The sequence below is a fragment of the Passer domesticus genome, chromosome 2 (genome assembly GCF_036417665.1).
Source record: "Passer domesticus isolate bPasDom1 chromosome 2, bPasDom1.hap1, whole genome shotgun sequence".
Lineage (NCBI taxonomy): Eukaryota > Metazoa > Chordata > Aves > Passeriformes > Passeridae > Passer > Passer domesticus.
Genome location: NC_087475.1, coordinates 47582179 through 47604191, shown reverse-complemented (window position 1 = coordinate 47604191; position 22013 = coordinate 47582179). Strand labels below are relative to the sequence as shown.

General features: G+C 34.2%; 1 long non-coding RNA gene across 2 annotated transcripts in view; it reads left to right on the top strand.

Annotated features, from left to right (window-relative positions):
- Positions 1 to 261: 261 nt before the first annotated feature.
- LOC135293870 (uncharacterized) overlaps positions 262 to 22013 on the top strand; it is a 111598-nt gene continuing 89846 nt past the window's right edge. Inside the window, exons 1-6 of one of the 2 annotated variants that reach the window (XR_010355979.1) lie at positions 262 to 545; positions 4333 to 4385; positions 7299 to 7403; positions 9955 to 10222; positions 14188 to 14267; positions 16322 to 17523. This is a non-coding gene — a long non-coding RNA (uncharacterized LOC135293870). Of the gene's footprint in view, positions 546 to 4332; positions 4386 to 7298; positions 7404 to 9954; positions 10223 to 14187; positions 14268 to 16321; positions 17524 to 22013 lie in introns of those variants that run through there. The other variant, XR_010355980.1, reaches the window with a different exon arrangement.

The window sequence follows — 22013 nt, the reverse complement described above, 5'->3', positions numbered from 1 at the left end:
TCTAATAACTACATTTAGTAGGGAAAATTTTCCCTCTTTTAGTCCTAGCTATTTCTTTTTTGACCTATTTTCTAGGCTGCATCATCTAGGGAAGATTGCAGAAGACATGTTGATAATTATTTTATGGACCTATCAATGGTGCTTTAACAAAGCATATCCAAGACCCTTCAGCAGCAGCTGATTTAAGTTGCTACCATTTTCTCCTGAGTGCAGCTGGGTGGGATAACTGCTGATGCTGTTGTGAAAACAGCTGCACAAGCTCTTCAGCCAACTGGAGCTGGCTGGCAGCAAGCTGCTGAATACAAGCTGCTGCTTATTTGCAACAACAGCAGCCTACTGGGTAGCACTGCTATTTGTTAGTATAGTGGCTTGAAAGTACTGCCAGGTAGGAACTTCTGAGTGTTTAATCCTAAATCCCATTTCCAGCCGGTATTCTGTGACATTCTTAAGATTACTGAAAGCCAAAAGACTAGCTAAGTAGTTTGGGATATGATCCTGCAATGAGGAATGCAAAATGAATAAGATTTGCTTCTGTCTACCTAGTGGTAAGAGCCAGTTGGCTGTATGGACATAGATGCTGAGAAATATGTGATAGATAATGTATTCAGCTTTTTGGAACAGATGAATATAAATTTTTGTGAGATTTCCTATCCATAAATCATAGAGGGCTGTGACAGATAATTTTATTTTGGAGACTCTTCTTTGGAGACTGAAAATATGCCCTTATATTTTGCTAGTTTAGCTGAAGTGATGGAATAAAGCCTAAAATATTAACAGAAGCTATTAACATAATCAGTACAGTTAAAGAATGGAGTCTCATAAATGAGTAGTATCATACAGACAAGTCCTTCCTGAAGCAGAATATTTACTTTATATTAAAAAGACAGTAATTTATTAAGACAAATCTCCTAGTTTCCTTTTCTCCACCATTTTGTTTGTTTGTTTATTTTTAAATTTAGGATATATTGCATGTTCAATTTTTTCTTAACTTCTTTATTTTTGATTTTTAAATTTTTAAGGTTGTCAAAGGGTTATATTTCTTATGCTTTGAAAATTTATTTGCTAGGGTTGCATACAGCAGACAAAGACAGTATGTAACAGTCCTTTCCAGAACAAAAATGAGTTCCTCAGGAGTGTTCTTTTTATTGATGTGACACATTAATGACAAGAAATGTAGAAACATAAAATGTTTTTTTATGTCATGTCCTGTTTCACCCATATGAAGCAAAAATATTTTGAAGAGTAGAGTGGTTTAAAGGCAAGATTTAGAATGACTTGGAAAATTACATTAAACTATTCAGAGAACGAGGAATAGATCCAGAATGTTGCCTTTGGGGCTCATTTTTGAAGGACAGAAAAGGGATCTCCTGCATTATACTTGTAAGCTTACAGTAGAATATAGACATAAACTTACTAGAATTTTTTTTTTTTTTTTATAACTATCCATTTCCACAACAAAACTTAAAAATTCCTGAGGGATCTTTGCAGGACGGACAAAGGGAGGTTAAGGAGAAGAACAGTGGAATTTCAATACTCTAAATATCGCTATTAAAACAGATGTGTTTTCTTTTTCTCTGGAGCAATAGGTGTGATCTTGAACTGAAGAACAATATTTTAAAGGCTTCTACTTGAACAGGAGAACAATATTTTAAAGGCTTCCACTAGGCAAAATTCAGCTATGGGAATAAAAGGCAATGTGAGGAAGCTAGAAACAGAATACAAAAACATGATGGGAGTTAGGATTCACTTTCATGCAACTATGTGCAAAAAACCCAGATGACCTTTACCACATTCCAGAAACATTTGGAATTATTTTTCTCTACTTTCAAATGCTTTCCTTTGCAGATATTTTGGATATTTTTTTTTTTGCATGAAATATTAAACCATGCTCTAGATATCTATGTGAAAGGTGAAAAAATTCTTCCTGCATAATAGATTATATCAAGCACGTTGTCTAGACATAAGGCAGTTGTAGAGGAAAAAAACAGAGGCAAGGTTAATAAAGTACATACAGGAGTGACAAATAGGTTTAGAATAATAACATCTGACAGAAGTTTTTTCAAAACTATTTTGCTTTGATATTTATTTCTTCTCTACCACTACTGACTTAATGCAAGAATGCTAAGAAGAAATGGGAATGTGTATTTTTGCAAGCTAGAGTACCACAATCGAATAATGACGGAAATACTTTTCAGTGGGTTAAGATGACATTTTTGTTATTGTTGTATTTATTACTATTTTTTTCATTAGATGCTTGTAGATTTTCAGGTGAAGATTTTTAAAAGGATATTTACGAGCTGTTTTTCTCTTTCACCACCCTAGCTTTTTCTCCATCTGTTTAATTGGATTAATTTCACTTTATATATTAATTTATTGTAAAAAAAATTTCTTTTAAGAATTTCTGCACATAGCCAGCTGATTTTGTCATTTCCATTTCCTTTTTTTCTTAATTATTTGCTTTTCTTGCCTACAAAAGCATGAATCTAGATAGAGTCTATTAAGGTTAATATATTTAAAAAAAAGAAAAAGAAACCTAGAGACTTAGTAGGTTCAGTCATTTAACTGAAGCAGTTAAAGTAGAAAACTCCAAAAATGTCTGAAAGGGTCTCACATGGGTGATTTTTGTTCTCAGGAACAAAGGCTCTTGATAGCTCTTAGTATTTTTTCAACCAGATGAAATTTTTTGCTAAATTATCTTATTGAAACTGAAGGCAGACTTTAGACCCACTGTTTTTCATATGGTGGAAAAAAAACTATTAATATTTTAAAAAGAGAAGTCACAAAAGTGAAGCTGAAAATTCAGAAAAACTTGTTTGATATCATACTAGGTGGGTAAGTTGCCAAAGAATTATGGGTCCTTAAGACATTGTTTGCTTCATTTGGCTTTTAAAACAAAGATTCTCTGCAAAACCAGACTGCAGGTGCTCCTTTTTCTAAAGAGTTTCATCTTTGCAACTCCAATAAGTAACTGAGAGCTCTTATGGGACACACACACACATTGTATTCTAAGAATGTCCCTATAAGAAATATAACTCTCATATTCTAAGAAAAACTTTTACTTGATAAGGGCTCATCTGAGCCACAGCTCACAAAAAAGGGCATCTGTAAATTGCTTGGCAAGTGACCATGTGGGACTCCATGGAGATTTATAAATCCCTTAAAGGTCAAAACACCAAAAAAGTCCCTCTCCCCAAATTTTAAAGATAAAGGTAGTTTAATAACATTTGAAAGTTTCCAAAATTTTAAATTAATTAAGGAAAGAAAGCTTTTTCCCAACTGATTTTTATTCTTATTTTGTTTTCACAGTTTATATATAAAATTATTTGTATTTAGTAAAATCTGAATTTTATAAGCCTCTACTATACTTATACATATAGTAGTCTTGCCTACATGGTCACCAAGAATATACAAAACATTTAGAAACTTATTTCTCTTTGTGATCTCATATCCAGTGTAAGGCATATTTGAAACTGGAATTCAAAATATATGGGATAGGAGGAAGAAATGAAAGTGGCATAGTAAGCCTAGGAAACCAGGCTTAAATCACTGTGGTTTTGCCAATGTTTTTATCTGACTTTAGTTCTTATAAATTGCCCTACTTTATGTACCACAAAGTAGTACTTGCTGCTTGCCCTCCCACAAATGATTTTTATATGCAATATCTATCCAACCACTAGCAAGCTAATCTTATTTAAAGTACAGTAAATAGAACTCAAAAGCATAACGCAATGAAGTGCTAGGTTGGCATAATGCCAATTCAATTTGCCTGATTTAAAATCAACTTGATTATTATGTGCATTTTTCATTCAATAATCTTTATTATACATTTAAAACATGAAGAATGGCATAGTAAATCTGTAGTTAGGAGACTTTTGACCAGGTTTAATCTCAAATGGCATTACACACAGCAGGTTTATATATTAATATGTATTTATATACATCAGCTGATTACTGACCACCCAGTGATTTTGCTAATAATGGAATGATAACTCTGTGTTTTTCCCATCAGGATTTCATACCTTTTTAAAGTGATCTTTTTCCTCCTGACTCCTAAAGTTTCTGCATAGAAGGAAATATAATAGATTAATTTAATTTGAAGGGGCCTACAATGATCCTCTAGTCCAACTGCCTGAACTATTCAGGGCTGATCAAATGTTGTTAATGGTGTTATCGAAACGTCTCTTGAACAGTGGCTTTGGGCATTGACCACTTCCTCAAGGAAGTCTGCAATGTTTGACCACCTTCTCCTAATGCTTCCCTATATTCAGTCTGAACTTGCCCTGGCACAGCTTTGAACCAACATTTCTTCTGCATCTTGTCATTGGATTTCAGGGAGAAGAGGCTAACATCTCTCCCTTCACCTCCTCAGGAAGTTGTAGAAGATGGTAAGGTCAGCTCTCAGCCTCCCTCACTTCAAACTAAACAAACCCTAACTCCTCATCAGACTCCTAACAAGACACCTCCTCCAGCATTTTCACCAGTTTTGTTTCCCTCCTCTGAATGCATGCAAAGACCTCCAGACCCTTCTCAAATTATGAGGGCCAGAACTGCACGCAGTACTCCAAATGAGGCCACAGCAATGTTGAATGCAGTGGGCTAATTTTGACTGGCTGATGATACTGTGTTTGATGCACATTTCCTCCTAACTTACACATCCCTCTGAACTTTTATGTTTCTTATGCCTGAACAGGTATTTTTACCGCTTTTTCTCACCGCTTACCAATTTTATCGGAAGTCTGTGTCATGATTACACAGTTGTATCATATTAGTGCAAGACTTCAGATCCTTACAACAGAAAGAGTCAAATTTTTAAGAGCCACAAGATACTGTAGTAGAGGTTATGGAGAAAGACTGTGGAGCTTCACTTATTATTTATATATCCACTGACAGAGAATTCCTGAACAGAGAATCTTGGAGAAGACAATTACAAAATATATATATTTATTTTAGGATTTTTTAATGCTAGAAGGTAGTGCATCCTTTTTTTTCCAACTTCAGCATCAAGGAGTTAGCAGACGAAAAATAGCTTTAATATTGTATGTGTTTAAATAATACAAGTGAAGCATAAAAGATCTTTATGGTGATAACTTGATATGTAATCTATATGTCGTTTAGAAACCCCCCAAACCCCTCAAAATATTTAGAGCCTTCTGACAGTTTACTAAGAAATACTCCTGAAAAGCGGAGCACGACTCAGGTGAAAGGAAAGAAAGGAGAAAAGAAAGGAAGATAATATTAAAGGAAGAAGAGAAGAAAGGAATAGTAACATTGTCAGAAAACCATTAGCAGTAAAACTTATGCAGTTTTTAAAATTATGTTATTCTTTGCCTGGGAAAACCAGTTTGTTTTTTTTTTTTTTCAAAAGTATTAGGAAAAGATTGTGATAAATTTTGGGTTTCTACATAAAACTGCACTTCACAATGACAATATTATTTTCATTTTTTTCATCTAGTTTATATAAAATGGCTTAGCTAAATTCATATTTTAAGATTTCAAAATAACTGCCTATCAAAGATATTGTGAATTCTGTACTTTAAGCAGTTTATCAGTTTGAGACCATTTGGGGAGAAAATGAAAAATGTTAGAGACAAATTATGCATTTTTTTCCAAAATTTTAGCTGGGAAGAATGTGAAAAGATAAAAATTCCATTTGATACACATAAAGCATTGTGTCTAAGGTTAGGTCTTCATAACATGGTGAGGTTGTAACATGGATTCATATGAAGATCTTAAGGGGAAGATCTGCTCACATGTATGAGCAACAAAGCAAAGTACCCATGCATCCTGGATAGTCTGTAGTCCAACTTAAAGCAGATCTCCACTTGCACGTATTTGTGGAGCAGCATTTCACCATTTCCCACGAGTAAGTTAATGGCTGTAATTACAATATTGAAAGAGAAAGAATATCAATAAATGCACCAAAATCTATATGAATTTTGTGGTTGAAAAGACAGCAGAGGGTTGAATAAATGTCATTTATAATGTGTCAAGTCAGATTGAACAAAAGCAACTGACTAGTATTTGTCTAGAATCATATGGATCTTTCATTTCATTATAATGAGAATTTAAAGGTTTTTCATTCCATTATGCTTTTGCCCTCTTCCATCTGTTTCTATGATTTCAGATCATCTAATTCCTTCAACCCTCAGTAAATTATTTCAAATTTCTCTCAAGCTGTTTTCTCCCTGTATTGATTACCACTGAACTGCAAGAGATCTTCCATCAGCTTGCCCTCTTTACTGAAACATTGCCACAGGAGGTAAACAGTTCAGAAAGAACTTGCAGCAAGAGTTCAGTGTGTTCCTTAATCAAATTCTCATTAAAGACCAATATACTCAACAAATTGCCATCCATAATGTCAACTATCCCATGAATTTCTATACTAGCCATCTATATATAATGACATCTGTAAAGCTCTTCGAGACTTTTAAAGGCAGACATTAAGAATTTACACCCACAATGACAGTCTTTACACTCAAGTAAAGATTAATAGCTAGGATAGACAATTACTTTAAAAGTTTTGGGTTTGTTTTTTTTTTTTTTTCTATAGTGGTATTGAATGAGCACAGCCATTTTTTTATCTGATGTTGGTGACCTCAAACAGAATGTGTAGGAAAATAACAAGTGAAGGGAGTATGGAAGTGGTTTCTTGGATCAATATTCTTATAACAAAAGGTGTAATAGTGATGAAAAATGAAAGACTTGTCAACAGATATAAAAATAACTGTATCTGACCTACATAATGGGATGCTTTTCTGAAATGCTAACTGAAGATCATACAGGCTTTTTCAGATAGACCTGCACTTTTTCTTTCATGATGGTCAGGAGTCAGACAACCAGACAGTAAAATTCAAATGCAGAAATTTAATACAGGGAGAAAGAATCATCTTAGTAAAAGTTCTTCATGTAGTGGAACACCTGAATTTCCTTTTTGGCCTTTTTTTAGTTTGTTTTGGCTGGTTTTGTTGGTTTTTTTATTATTATTATTTTCTAGGACCAAAAGAAGAAGTTTTTTGGAATCTTCACATGTTCAGCCCAGCTACTTTAAATTAAGAATGACTGTAAGCAAACATGTTCAAAACTACCATGTATAGGAAAAAAGGGACTCTTTGTCACTGGGCGCTGATCCACACTTTGGCAGTGATGTCATCTTGATCCTGCACCCTTTGTACTGGTAGTTACATTCCAATTTAAAACACAAAGGCAGCCTAAGACCTCCAGGTCTGTCACTCCCAACTGTGAGATACTATATTAGATGCTAATTAGATAGCATTCTTTGTCTTTTTTTCCTTCTCTAGAAGATTTCATTCCTCATGCCAGCAGCAGAAGGAGCTGTGAAATTTTTCCTACCAGTGCCCTACACTTGGTGACAGAGTTTTCCTACTCAGCATAGGCCAGCACAGGTGAATGGCTTAGCTAGAAAACTGATATGGAAAATGTAGACAACAGCTGCATCATAAACTCCTATCTTCTGGTATTCAAAGTTACTACCAATATTCAGGCCTACAGGAAGAAAATATTGCAGACAATATTGATTACCTGTTGCTGTACGTATTGGTATTGACTAGAATCTATTGAACACAGATAGTATCAACTTATAGTATCAAATTATTTCACTATTATTGAAAAAAAAAACAGACATAAAATTGTTGGTTACAAAAACCTTATGACTGTCAAGGAATCTGTCACATAAATCCTGACTTTAATGAACATCTGATCTTATTATGATTTTCTCCACATCTCACAGTTGTCTTCTTCCTCAGCTTCAATTCTAAGTGAATTAATTTAGGCTATATGATATATTTTCAGAGAGCATTCCAATATGTGGAAATTATTTTGAAGTGTGACAAGGGTTAAATGTAAGTAACTAGTCTTTTTAGACCAAAATTCAAACATCTCAGAGTCTTTTATCTCTTCAGATTTCTTAGACCTACTTTTAAAATCAAATTTATTTGCATATGACTATGTAAACACACAAGAATTGGTGGGGTAGGGGGACTGATGGGACACTTGATAATATACAAAATTCAGTAAAATAAATTTTTTTTTTTATATAGAATTATAGAAAATTTCAGGTGGAAAGGTCCTGTAAGATCATCAAGTACAACTGTAACCATAATGTTGCCACTGTAAAGTCCACCAATTTTTATTGCCTACGGTGTTAGTATCATTGTATTAAAGACTGCATAATACTTATGTTATTCTTCATATAATGGTGCTTCTTAAATTCATGACTGAATGTGCTCTTATCTGTTTTAAAAGCACAACTAAAGCCTTAGAACTTCCTTTCAATAAAGTGGCTTATAACATTTTATAGCTAATAATCAAAGGTCAGGAAACTTGATACAGCCGAGCCCTTACAAGGCTGTTAATGTGTCATGTGAATTTTGTTGATGTGCTGTGGTGTGCTTATCAAAACATTAATCATTGTAGAGAACATGAAATACCATGTATGAACTTTTTTAAACTTCTAAGAGTAGATGCCATATCACAATTTATTTGGGGTATAGAAAACAATACAAAACAAAGAGGACTATTCTTTTGGTTACAAAGCTTTAAATTATGATGTTTAGATATCTTTTCAAAAGCAAACCATCAAAAAAAGAAAAAGTTAATGAAAGAGAAAATTGAATGAACATTAGAGAAACAGCATATTTGCCTACGTATCAGGATATGGTTTTCTGGCAAGTTAAAAAGGGAAAAATGGAAACTACTTAAATAAGTAGTATCAATAAGTAGTATCAATCATTATCATTTTAAGATAATGATTGATATTGATTTTCAAATTGTACTTTCAATAAAATTGAAAAAAATAAGTGGAGATAAATGTGTCTGGAATTTTCATGTCTCATAAAACTTCTCCAAATCTAAATGCCCCTGCAAAATACCGTAATTCCAATATTTAAAAAAAAAAAAATTGGCTTACTAGACAGAATGAATAGAAAACATAAGAGATATACTTGAATATAGTGTTTGTTGATGTTGGTGAAGAAGGAGAAGTTTTTGATGTAGCAGAACAAAATTATTTATATTTGGATATTGCTGAAGCAAATCTGGGAGATGAACAATGTGACATCTGATCCTGGCAAAGGAGACTCTGGTCTCTTCCACTCTTCATTTCCATTTAGAATGGAAATTAAAAAGTAAGGTGAAGTATTTATTAATGCCTAATTAAAATATTTTAAAAATACTAAATTGAATTCTGTCAGTCAAAATTTGTATAGAAATGACTATCAAAGATTTATTTCTGTTGTTTCTGTGTTATTTAATTTTGGTATTGGAAGTTTTACAATCAAAGCAGGTAAACCCAAGTAAAGAGTAAGACCCAGAAGAACGAAGACAAGAAGCAAAATTATAGATTTTTTTTCCTACATGAGTAAAAAGAAATATAGACAAATAGGAGTCCAAGACCATTAGCTGGCTTGCTTGCTTATAGATGGGGCACAGAACTAGATTATAATATAAGAAGAATTAAAATATTTGATTGCTGAATTACAGACTAGCCTGAAAGTAAATGCTTCGGTATTCTAAATTATGAACTGAATTTTAGATTGAGACAAATTAGAAACCCATTTAGATGTTTTGATTAGACATTGTGAATTCTGGATCAAAAACAAATGACAATGTCAGAAGTAAATTGGAGGTGCTGAAACTATCTAACTGTATCCATTGTTTGTGTTTTACCAATTCATTTAATGTGATTTACACAGAAGAATCAAAAGAAAGCAAAAAAGCTTTTTCAGTTCCTGTGTTGAGAAATTAAGAAAAAACCTAAAAACAAGAGCAACTATGTGGGAATAAATCCTGCACACATTATTATGTTGATTAATGCTGGAATGATTTATATTCACCATTACAATCAAGCAAAAATGACATTTCAGTGAGTAAAAAACCTGAAGTTTGGCAGATATTAAAGATTCAAACTTTTTTTTTTTAAATATTTTGTTCTTTTAGCAGACTGTCGGAAAAATCTTAGTTTCACATTGACTTATGAATGGCAAAAGCAATTTGGAGCTGATTTTCAAGAAATGTTTCAGTGCCACTTCCCCCACATAGCGAGACTTACTACCTGTTCAAAGAATGTGAAGAGGGGAAAAGAGTTGAGGTTTCCATAGCAACCTTTAGTAGTCCAAAGTAAAATTGCATAAAATGAAATCATTATCACTCAGCAACTAAAGAAGACAGCTCAGCTGATGAAGATCCAAGTTGTAAATGACTGCTGGTGAGTAGCAATTTTTTTCCTACCTTTAGTATTACTATGCCTTTTATGGCAGAAAAAAAAAGAGAAAAATATAACAAACCAAAGGACAAAATCTATACTTCTGTTATGTTTAACAATTTTGAAAACTGCTCTTTAATTCAGAAACAATGTGACTTAGAATACATGGTATCCATGGTAACCCAGGAGTTCCTAAAGATCACTCTGTTCATTTATAGGCAATATGAGCAGATTGTTTGTCTCCCGGTAGACTGCAAAAATGTCCTGTTACTATATGACTTGAAAACAAACTCAAAATGGTTTATAGAGCTTTCATTTATCATGCACTGCAGTAAAGAAAGATCTTTATTCACACCAGACAGTAGTAGTATGAAATATATTGAAATATCTTTTAAGTAATTAATTCCTGATACCCTGTTACACTGAGCAAAAATACCTACTCAGAATCAATAGAAGAAAGCAAATCGTCGAAAAGAAACAGCATTTCTGTGGCTTTTTTTCTCCCCTCTCACCAAGTGACTGAAACTATACAACCACTTCAAAGCTGTTGATCCCTAAGGGCGTTTATCAGTTACTTACTATGAGCGACAAATATATCAGAACATTTATTATTTCTTTATAGATATAATCTGATACAAGGGAGCATATTTTAAGTATGTGGTGAAGAAATGTTTGCTGCTTTGGTCTCCTTAGGGTTTGTTTTCTGAATATATATTTACTGAGAAAGAAAGGAAGACTTTTGTGTATCTTACATTTCAGGCTCCTATTATTAAAACGCCCTTATGCAATTTACCGTGCCGTCAAAAAGATAGACCCCTCAGTCACTAGAAACCTAGGAAACCATATACCTAGTGCCCAATTGCTAATCCCCTTTGGGCTACTCAGTAAATAATTTGAAACAAAAAACAATGCCAAGAATAAAAAGAATCACAGGCAATAGATGAGTTTGGCATTGTTAGGTTGATTCTGCTGTAGCCTCCACTGGGATAGGAACTGGTGTGCAGCTGTTTCTGAGTAAAATATGGAGAGTTCCCTGTCCCTATTCCATGATCTGGATGAAGAGATGTAGGCAAGGACTACAGAAGCATGTGCATGTTTATAGCTTGCAGCACAGTATGGCCAGGATTTCCAAGAACCTGATAGTAAAATAAATAAGAGATTTTCCATGCATGTTGCTTCTGGTATGATATTTGAAGTAAATTTTAGTCATTATACCTGATGAAAAAATTTCCTTTATCGACATCCCTGCTTAGATAGAAATGGTTTTTCACTGATGTTTGGGCAGTATTACTAAGCTATGTGTTAGGATGCGTCTTCAGACAGATGTGGTCCTGTCCTTTGTTAACCAAATTGTCACCAAGGTAGAAGTCAGGGCATTATGTAAATCTGATACTACATCCACGTTAACAGAATGGTGATCCAAACTTCTCCAAGCCCTTGTGCTCTGTAGCATGGCACTGCAGTAGCAGTGTGCCCACCATGAACTCAGTGCCTCATTCATGCAACGACTTGACATGACTGGATGGAAACTGAAATAGAAAGCTTTAAAATAAAATCTTTGAGATATTGCATAAAAATCTCACATAATGACTTTGGTAACAGTACATCATTCTAGAATGGAAAGATGAAAGAAAGATGTCTTTGAATGATACATGCATATTTTTGGACTGTTGTCTTTCTATATGCTTTAGTTTTCTAAGTGAATTAGTTTATATACAGTTTATTATATAGTTTATATAGTTTATTATATAGTTATATAGTTTATATCATTCATACTTGATTTGCTTTATTTTCTGTGTGAATTTAACAGAAGAGTAAAACAAAAACAAAGGACCAGCAATTGTGAAAAACAATTAAGTTTTTCTTCCTCTCAGTCCAGGATCGTTGATGGTTTAAAACCATCAGTATTTTCTATTTCCAATGATTTTCCCATTATAATTCTCTTAAGGACTAGTCAAACCTCCACTTTTGTTGAAATGTCTTACTTAAAACATATCTTTATAACATTCTCAAATATCTCAAAATATTTTTCACAATATATCATAACAAATTGCAAAAATTCATTAAAAATAAAAAAAGAACAAGAGATCCTTTAAAAAAATTAAAAGAAACATAATTTATTAAAATTAAAAGCTACATATGAAAAGAAATTCAGGTACCACTTTGTAATGATTTATAATAAATTTTCTAAAGAAAGAGAGCATAAGTGCAGTTGAAGTAATTGGAGACAATTAATCATTTAACTTAGTAAATATTTTGTATAATATTTTTTAGAGAAATTATATTAAAGAATATTATATATGCTCAGCTCAGGCAAATTCACCAGGAGAACTAAATTTATAAAAAACAATGTAAAATGAGAATTGAAATTGTACATTTTTGCAGAACATCATTCAAGATTGGGAAGTCCATTTCACAAATAATTTGCCGGAAGGTTTTATAACAAAGAAAAGCTAGAGAAAAAATATAAGCCATCCATACAGTACATTAAAATATATTCCATGTTTTCTCTACATGGATTTAGTTACTGAGTTGGTCTTGTCAAATACAGCTCTACAAAATTTTGTCATGTCTCAGACATGACAGTATCCAGTCTTTGCTCCTTATCACTGAGTATTGATTTCCCTGTATCCCTATGCATTTATTATCTTATAACTTCCCTGTCCTCTCTCAAAATTAGCAGTCAACATGATTTTTCTGTGGTTACTTCTTATTTTTTCTCACAAATATGTCTGCTCCTGTTACCTTTCTGAGAAGAGCATGCATATCATTCTTTTCTTAAACTCTTCAAGGTCTGTCTTTTCATTAGTGTCTTAAATTGATACAACTCAGATGAAAAATAAAACTGCATTTCTTGTAAGAACACAGCAAGACCATAGTCAACCTTATTCCTTCCCTGAAGTGTTTTACGTACCAGTACTTTGTCTCAGCATTTACTGACATGGAGTTTCTAGTGCAGCTAGTAACCACAGGAGTGGAAACAAATTGTAACCTGGCCTAATTTCTGCAAATGATGTCTTATTCACCTTGATAACAAGATTAATCTCACCCATATTTACATTTGCAGATGTAAGATAATGAAGTTTGTTTTCCTTTAAGTAAATAAAGAGAGTGAGGCTCACAAAGGCATAATTAAACTAATTTATTTTAGATTTCCTTTAGATGGCTCTATGTGCTTAGAACAAGTGAATAATAATATTTCAGATATAAACATCTATGACTTGATTCCTTTGCCTGCACTTAAACACCCAGTGTTCTTTGAGACGTCTTAGGCTATTCTGCATGGATGTAACAGGAGTCTTCTTAAAAGGTCTGGCTCTCTATATGTCCCCTATATTGTCCTATGAAAATGTTTATTATGCCTTAGGAACTCTCAAATGATTACAAATGATTTGAAGTTCAGGATATATACATTTTAATATCAGTGTGTGAGGCAGGGACCAAATTTAGTTATCCAAATATAAGTACTGAATCTTATAGCTGCTAAAGCTTTTAGTAACCTGCCTGGCTTCCAATTATTGCTCCAGAAAGGCATTGGTCCTCCATAGGTCCTTTGTAATAACTTGCAGCAGCTATTTTTAAGTCTTCCTAGATAAAAATAGATTCATCTGTATAGCAAACTGAAAAGCTCTTTAGATGTGGAAACTGTCATTATATATAACAGTGAACCAGAATTAAATTCTGTTGCCCAAATGGTGCTGATTAGAAGTGTCTGAAATGTCCCAGGTTATCCTAGCCTATCTCCAGTTTTTACCTTGGAATAGCATACATCTCCCTTCTGTCCCATTAAGTTCCCAAGAGCCTCATGTGTGTCTCTGCCATGCCAGTACAACACAATTATATAATGATCTAAAATTTCACCCCACATCAAAATGTTCAGTGTTGTCAGAGGTGTTAATCAAATCAAATGAGCCTTTCAGTTACCCAGAGATGGGCATTGATTTCCATGCATTCCCTACGATATCCAGGAACAATACCAAATGGAGACCAGCACAGTTTTGACCCAGCTACTGGAAGCCAGACCTTGGAGCAAGAAAAATAACTCCAGGTGTGTGAAATTTTGGCAACTGAGAAGGTAACTTAAGGTGCTTTGTATACAGGTGCCCATAGGCACCCTTAAGCGTGTTGCCTAATTCTCTGTTGAGAGTAATAATTGCAGAAATGCCTCTTTCACACAACTACACCTTCATTTAGAAGTTTTAATCTGCAGCTGTTTTCTTATTTGATCAGATAATATGCTGATTAGACCAAAATCATGAAGTTGATTTTAAAATAAGAATTATAGCTATCAGTTCTCAAATTGGACTGCCATGCTGTGATCAATAAACTAAGTCACAGAAAGAATATCAGAACTGCAGTCTTTAAACTGACCTGAGTAGGGAAGATATTCAGTCTGATTTTAAGTATAGCAAAACTTAGAAGACACATGGGACGAATAGCATAAAAACACTTTTCTCTTTAAACACTAATTTTTCTCACCTTAAAAAATATAATTTTCACATTTTTCTAACAATTTAAAAATTACTTACAATTAACAATTGAATATAGTATGTCTTTTTATTAGTTTTTTAATGATATTAGAGTGATAACTGAGTGGTTATTGAGGAGGATTCTAACTTAATATTAATTTAATTAATAGTGTGACTTTGTAATCAATAGTGTGACAGAGTAGAAGTTTTACTAACACTTCAGGCTAAACATATATTTTGAACGTAAACTACGTTTACCTTTTCCTCTTTAACACTCCCATGCAACATTTGCTGCTTCTTTGTTTTTTTAACATTTAAATACAGAGAAGGATTTAAAGCATATCAACAACATCTAAGTGACCATGCTGCTCCTGAAATAAATTTCATTATAAAAGTATTGTCTCATTCTCTGCTTTCACTATATTAATGATTCAGCAGCTATCTCCATTATCACTCTGTAAGTTCCAGTTTTAACAGAGCAGCATGCTTTTTATTATATTATATGTATACAGGCTCTTTTTGGTTCTTCACTCTGTAAAAGAACTGTGAGTTAATGCAGGTGTAAAAAAAAAAAAAAAAAGGAAAGAATACTTGTTTTTTTAGAATGCTTCCAGGGTTTAATTCATTGTAAGTTATATTCTTCAGGTTTCATTAAAAAGTATAAAACAGAAAAATATTATTGCACTGTATTTACAGCATAATGCTGTTTTTCCATAGCTCATATATATATATATATATATATATCCTATGTATTCAGATCTTGACACAAAGAGTACAGCTTGCTGAATCTGTTTTGATTTCACTTCCCACCTATCTGACAAGCATTCTCATCAGACAAGAATTCAAGCTGCATGAAACTTCTTTGCTCCTTCCATGAGTTCTGAAGCTAGGTACAAATAAACAGGCATCTACACAAAGCAGGAAATTGTAGAAGTTTATTATTTTCTTATACAATACAGTGCTCTCTATGTAATAAAGTATGCGCAAAATGGAAGGCTTGGGTCATTTTGCAACTGTATTCTTAAAAATGCAATAAAAAAATACATGGTAGTTTATTTTTAAACCTATGTACCCTTATATGCCATGCTTGTTAGCATGTTGGTTGCATGGTGACTGAAAGTTGAAGATTAATTCAGATAGATGGGGGAAAGTTAGAAACTCTTGGTTTCTAACTGAAAAGTTAGTCTTGCCATCTATTGCAGCACAGGATGGCAGATCCCTGGGGACTCAGTCCCAGCATGGCCACTAGAGCCATGGGGATTGGGACAGGCTGACAGGCCAAGATATGGGTTCATGGGCATCTCAGTGTGTTCTGTAATGTCAACAGAACCTCAGTACTGGACTTCCATCTGAACTGTCCACTCTGGACCCTTTCCATTACAAAGTGCTTGTTCCTTTCAAAGCAATCCTGAAGACACATGCTGTCTCTTTAGCCTTTTAATAGATTTGTTAACTGGCATTCTTTAACTTGGATATGCTAGTTCTTGACCAGCTCTTGCTAGTGTTTGTCCAAAGAAAGACTGACAATAATTCTTTCTCCTCCATTAGCCCCAGTCATTCTAGTTGGCGTTATCACGCAAACACTACTGGGGACAGCTACAGCACCTTCCCTGTTCCTCTCTTTCCTCTCCAGGGTCTGTCTGACCATGTCTTTAAGGTGCGGACATTTAACAGCAGCAGAAGTGAAGGAAATGGCTGTACAGAAGAAACATTCATGAAACAAACATTTAAGTCATTCTCCACTTCCTCTTCAAATCAGGTTAGGATGGTAAACTAAGATGGTTTCAGTTGGTTTTACCTTGGTTTCAGCTCCCTTAAACATACGTTAATTTGAATAAGGCACCAGTCATGAGTAGTTAGGCTCAAATCCTCTTTTAGTTTTCCTGAACTAAAAAAAAAAAAGTGAACACCTTTAGTAGTAGTCTTTTAGCAAAGACATCAAAAGTCATAGAAACTAAAATGAAACCATTGCTGCTGTTTATAAAACATTTTAAAGTGTTGTTGTACATTTTTATTACTTTTCTATATAACCTTTTCATTACTAGATGACCATATGTTTTATGTAATATCAACAACTTATACTAAATCATTGGTGAAAATTTCAGTAGTAATTAAAATCAACAGCAATAGTTTATACAGAGAAAATAAGTCCTTTGGATTGCAAAAACCCTTGTACAAATCAGCAAAAAAATGAACAAAAAAAAAAAAAAAAGATTTCAAAAGCTTCCTTAATTCTTTGTATCAAACTCAGCATAGAAATCCCAAATTGCTGTCTTTCTTATTGGAGAAAACTGCCCCTTGCTTTCCTTTTTTCCCTCTCAGAAATACAAATTTTCGTTGTGTTTTTCTCTTTTTTTTTTTTTACCTGTCTCTGTTGAGTAAATCTGCTTTATGGCGTTGTAGTCACAATAAAAATATGTGTCAGTAATCATGTTCTTCCTGGAAAGGATGGTTTAGTCATTATTCATGGTAAATAAAGACATTTGTATAAAAACTAATGCAACTTTTCTTGAAAAAACTGCACTTCAGGATTTAATTTTCTATTTTATTTTCCCATTATAAAAATACATCTTAGGCTGTGAATATTTCCACTGACATTCCTGTGGCTCCAGCATTTCCTTTCTATAGCAAGATAACTCTGTGGCTTAAATTTAATGTAGTTTTTGCAATTCTGCACTTATTTTTTAATGTTTGGTGCCACATTAATGGGTAACAATGCAGTTCCTTGTACTGAAGGGGTTGGTGTAAATTATCCATTCCAAGCAGCTATATGGCTGAACTTTTCTACTACAAAGTTAAAGCAAGACAAAGTCCTCAAAAATTTTATTCTTCCATTGTCTGATTGAGACAGTAGTAACAGTTGCAGAGTAGAGCCTCGTTATTGGGAAATAACATGTCATAACATATAATGATCCATATTTTCAAAATAAATGTGTCACCCAGAGCACACAGAAGGGCATTGTCTGAGCTCAACTTTAGAAATAAAGTTTTTCAACAACTCCATGAAAAGCAAGTAGTGAAAATTGATTATTCTCAAAACTGCTATCTCATGCAAAAACTACAAGGATCTCCTTAAATTAAAGAAATACAAATGAAAACTGTCACTAACTTTTTTTCATCTTCTTTTATGTGATATATATGACCTATTAAGCCTTGTGTGAAAATCAGCAGCATGTTAACAGTTTTGCTTCTCTACTTTAGACACTTCAGTTTTTAAAACATCCCCATTTCAACAAAAGGACCAAAATAGTATTTGGGAAAATAAAAGTTTGTTTCAATATATATAAATGGAAACTCGCATCTCACCTCCCACTATAATTTGTGCACACAGTGTTCTGTTTTCATTACTTCTTTGGTCAATAGTTGTTTGGGGTTTTTTTCTCTTTTTAATGGAAGCCTTGTGCATATGTGTCCATGCTCATATGCTTACATAGCATGCCCAGGTATTCACATGTGTATGCTTAAGCTGAGCATGTGTGTGTGTGATTGGATGTGGGTTGAAGCCAATACCACCAGTTTTAGAAACATCCATTAGCCTTTGATGCACTTTGGCTACATTTTTTCATATAGTACAAAAAAAATTAACATCTATTTGAAGCCATCTTGCTGAGAGCCAGTCCCACCACTGCTGGCAGTAATTGTTTGCATGTAACCTTGCTTTTTGATTATGCTGAAATTATATTAAGGAGCAATCTGCAGGCAACCATTCTAGTCTTTTCATTTGAATGAAATTTATTCAGAACTTTTCTGCATGCTTTGTCCATCATTTAATCTCGGTTTCTAAGGGAATTAATCTTGAGTTTCTTAGCTTCTAAATGATTAAAGTAAACACAGGCAAGAATGAAAACGGAGAAGAAAGAACCATAGGAATCTTTCTTCTCTTTTATTCTTTAGGGAAAGGTATGTTCAGTGCAATGAATAGAACTATCTTTCATGTGGAAATACTGCTTTACTGGCAATGCAGAGTACTTTATTTATGAAGATGAGTAAGCTAATGCTCATTAAGAAGAAATATAATGAAGTGTGGGGGGTTTTTTTATGTCCTAGAATTGTATAAAGACATCTGGAATTTGAAATATGATGAAAAATAAAGCACAACACAAAATGAGAATTTTCATTATCAGAATGACCTAAAAACCCAAGGAAATGCTTAAAATTAGTTTATAGGTTGAGATACTAGAAGAGCATCCCCACTTCCCAAATGCAACAGTGATATTGACCAGTAGTATAATTAAGGCTAAGATACATTCTCAAGGAAACTGGTAGCAGGAAATTTTTTTAAAAAAGAAGAAAAACACCCAGGAAAAAAACCAACTGGGGACATGGAGCTGCACCAGCCTTGCCTCCACTGGGCTATTGAACTCAGCAAGCCCCTAAAACACATGATGTACATTTAGAGTCTCTTTTATAATTTCTTATGTCTTTTTCTCATAAAACACATGATTGCTGAGAAAACTTATTGTCAGGCTTGAAATTAAAATATGTAAATGTGCCTATAGTACTTTTGAACATTGCTGTACAGACAGTCACTTCCCACAAAGAGGCCTCAAATAGCAGATTTTTGTGTTTATATCACATCAGATTTTTGTTGTTGTTGTTATTAAGCTCCAATTACTCTCCCTCAAGCTTTGCAGCATTTATTTTTACTTCATGTTCATTAGCCTGTTCTTCAGGGTGAATTCACACTTTCTAGCCAGTTGTCTGATTTTCATTGATACATTAGATTTTCTTCAACTTCATGTAAAAGTCTTGGTTTTGCACAGCCTAGCTTTTGGTAGCATAGGGGCCCCAGAGGTGGCTTCTGTGAGAAGCTGCTGGAAGCTTCCACCACGTCAAGCAGAGCCAATGGCTGATGTCTCACAGATGGACATGCTGCTGGCCAAAGCTGGGCCAATTAGAAAGGCTGGTAATGCCTCTGTGATGACAGATTTAAGAAGAAAATCAAAACAAAGTGGGGCACTCCATAGAGGTGGAGGAGGTGAGAACATGTGAGGAAAAACAACACAGAGACACCAAGGACAATGGAGAAGGAGAGGCAGGAGTGCTCCAGGCACTGAGATTTCTCTGCAAGCCATGGTGAGATCAGGGTGAAGCAGCTCTGCCCCTACAGACCATGGGTACATGGGGGATGGAGAGATCCACCCACAGCTCATGGGGGAGATACCCGTGCTGGAGCGGGTAGATGCCTGGAGGAGCCTGTGATCCTGTGGGAGACCTGGTGGAGAGAGGGGGCCCCTGCTTCCAGGCTGCAGCATCCTGTCCTTGGAGGACTGTACTCTGTGGCCACACACCACAGCAGTTTTGGGAGGACTGTCTGCCCATAGGAAAGGGCTTATATAGCAGCAGTTTTGGGCAGACTGCTTCTTAGGAGATTGGAGCCATGCTGGGGAAGTTAATGGAGAACTCTCTCCCTTGGGAAGGGACTCCACAGTCTCGCAGTGGAAGGACTCCCCTCCCAGAGCAGTGGAAGAAAACCTCAGTGGCAAACTGACCAAAACTCCATGCTGTCTCTCCCTATGTCAGTGGGGAGGAGGCAGGGGTCTGGGGGGGGGGGGGGATAAAAGGTGTTTTAAGGGCTTACTTTACTTCTTATTATCATTCTCTGATTCTGTTAGTAATAAATTCACTTTGCAGCTTTAAGCTGAGCCTCTTTTTCCCTTGAAGTATTTTGTCCTGGTCCTTATCTCAACTCATGAACCCTTTGTTCATTTTTTTTTCCTCTCCTCTGCCCAGCTGTGGCAGGGGAGTGTGAGCAATTTGCTTTCATGGGTGCCTGGCACTGGGCCAGTATCAAAGCACAACAACCACAAATAAATTTCCTTCACACATTCTTTTCCCTTGAAAAAATTATACATGAAATTATTAAACAGAATCACTCTTGGAGCTCATCTTACTTGAATATCTCTAATAGCCTGAGTCTGAAGCATTCTCTCCATCTCAAAAGCTACTTGCATCACATAATTCTTACTCCAATTTTCACCTTCTCCCAAATAGCTAATGTGATAACCTGTGTTTTACCACACAGAATGATTTAATAAATCCAGGCCAGCAACTTGTCTGTGTTCCCATTTTCTGTAAAATTTCTTATCAAGAAATCCATCAAACTTACAGTTATATACTTGCAGTAAATACAAGTGCATTGTTAATATTTCCCCTTTGTAGAGTAGACATTGTGGAAAACTTGGCCATACACCGGTTTTGAATTGTAGAAGTAGATGTTGCAGCCTGGAGTGGAAGAATATTAGTTTGATTTTAGAATAAGACCTTGATTAATTAGGGACTTGATTTGATTAATTAGGGAATTGATTTAATTAATTAAAACAGCGCATTTTGAAGAAAATACTGAATAGACAAAAAAATCTAACATATAGATATTAATTAAAATACTAGATAAAATTTTAGTGAAATCAAAGAAAATAGAATAACTTAATTATGAGCATTATTTATATAACTGTCTCTCAATCAAGTTGTGGCAACTGTATAGGAACAGCAACATGTAAAACTAAGCATTAGTAGAGCAAAATATAAGGAGATGGAGACACTAAGGATGAAATGTTCATTTTGCTAAATTAATTATGCTTCATGATGAACAATCTTTCTCCCATCCAAGAAGATACTTCATACATCAAAAGCAAGTCAAAAGCAATCCATTGTCCTGTGCGTAACATAATGCATTAATGTATTCTGCTGGAAAACATCCCAGGGTACTCAGAAACTCTAAATACTGAAATAAAGGATATTAATGATAAAACAAAACTATGTGGCTGGAATAGAATCTATTTTTATTAATTCTGTACAGACACACAATTACATTCTTTGCTAAGCTGTGTATCATGACAGCTCATTAAGAAGAGAAACCATGGCAAACAATTTTGATGATTTTTTAAATTGCCTATGAAGGAATAAGAACTTTGGAAAATAAGATGAAATTTAAAAAAAATTAAAAAAAAAATCAAGTGAAGCAATTTGAATATTTCTAATAGTGATTAATTGCCACAGAACCAGAAAATAAATTATTTAGGCCATGTATAAACATGATATAAAATGAATACATTCTTGAATGCAATAACATATTTGTGGTTTAATTCTAATTTTGAATTTAAACTAATTCCATTTCCAATTTACTAAATATCATTGACATCTCAGTCATTTAACAAATTTTCTGTAAATCTAATTCAACATGTTATAGCATGGATATGTCTGATCAAAAGTGTTTGACTTTGCTATTCCACTATGGGCTTTGGTTCTACTAGTTTAAATAAATGGAGCGATGCTATAAAAATTACAAAATACCTTTGAAAGACACCTTCAGGTCGAGCACACTA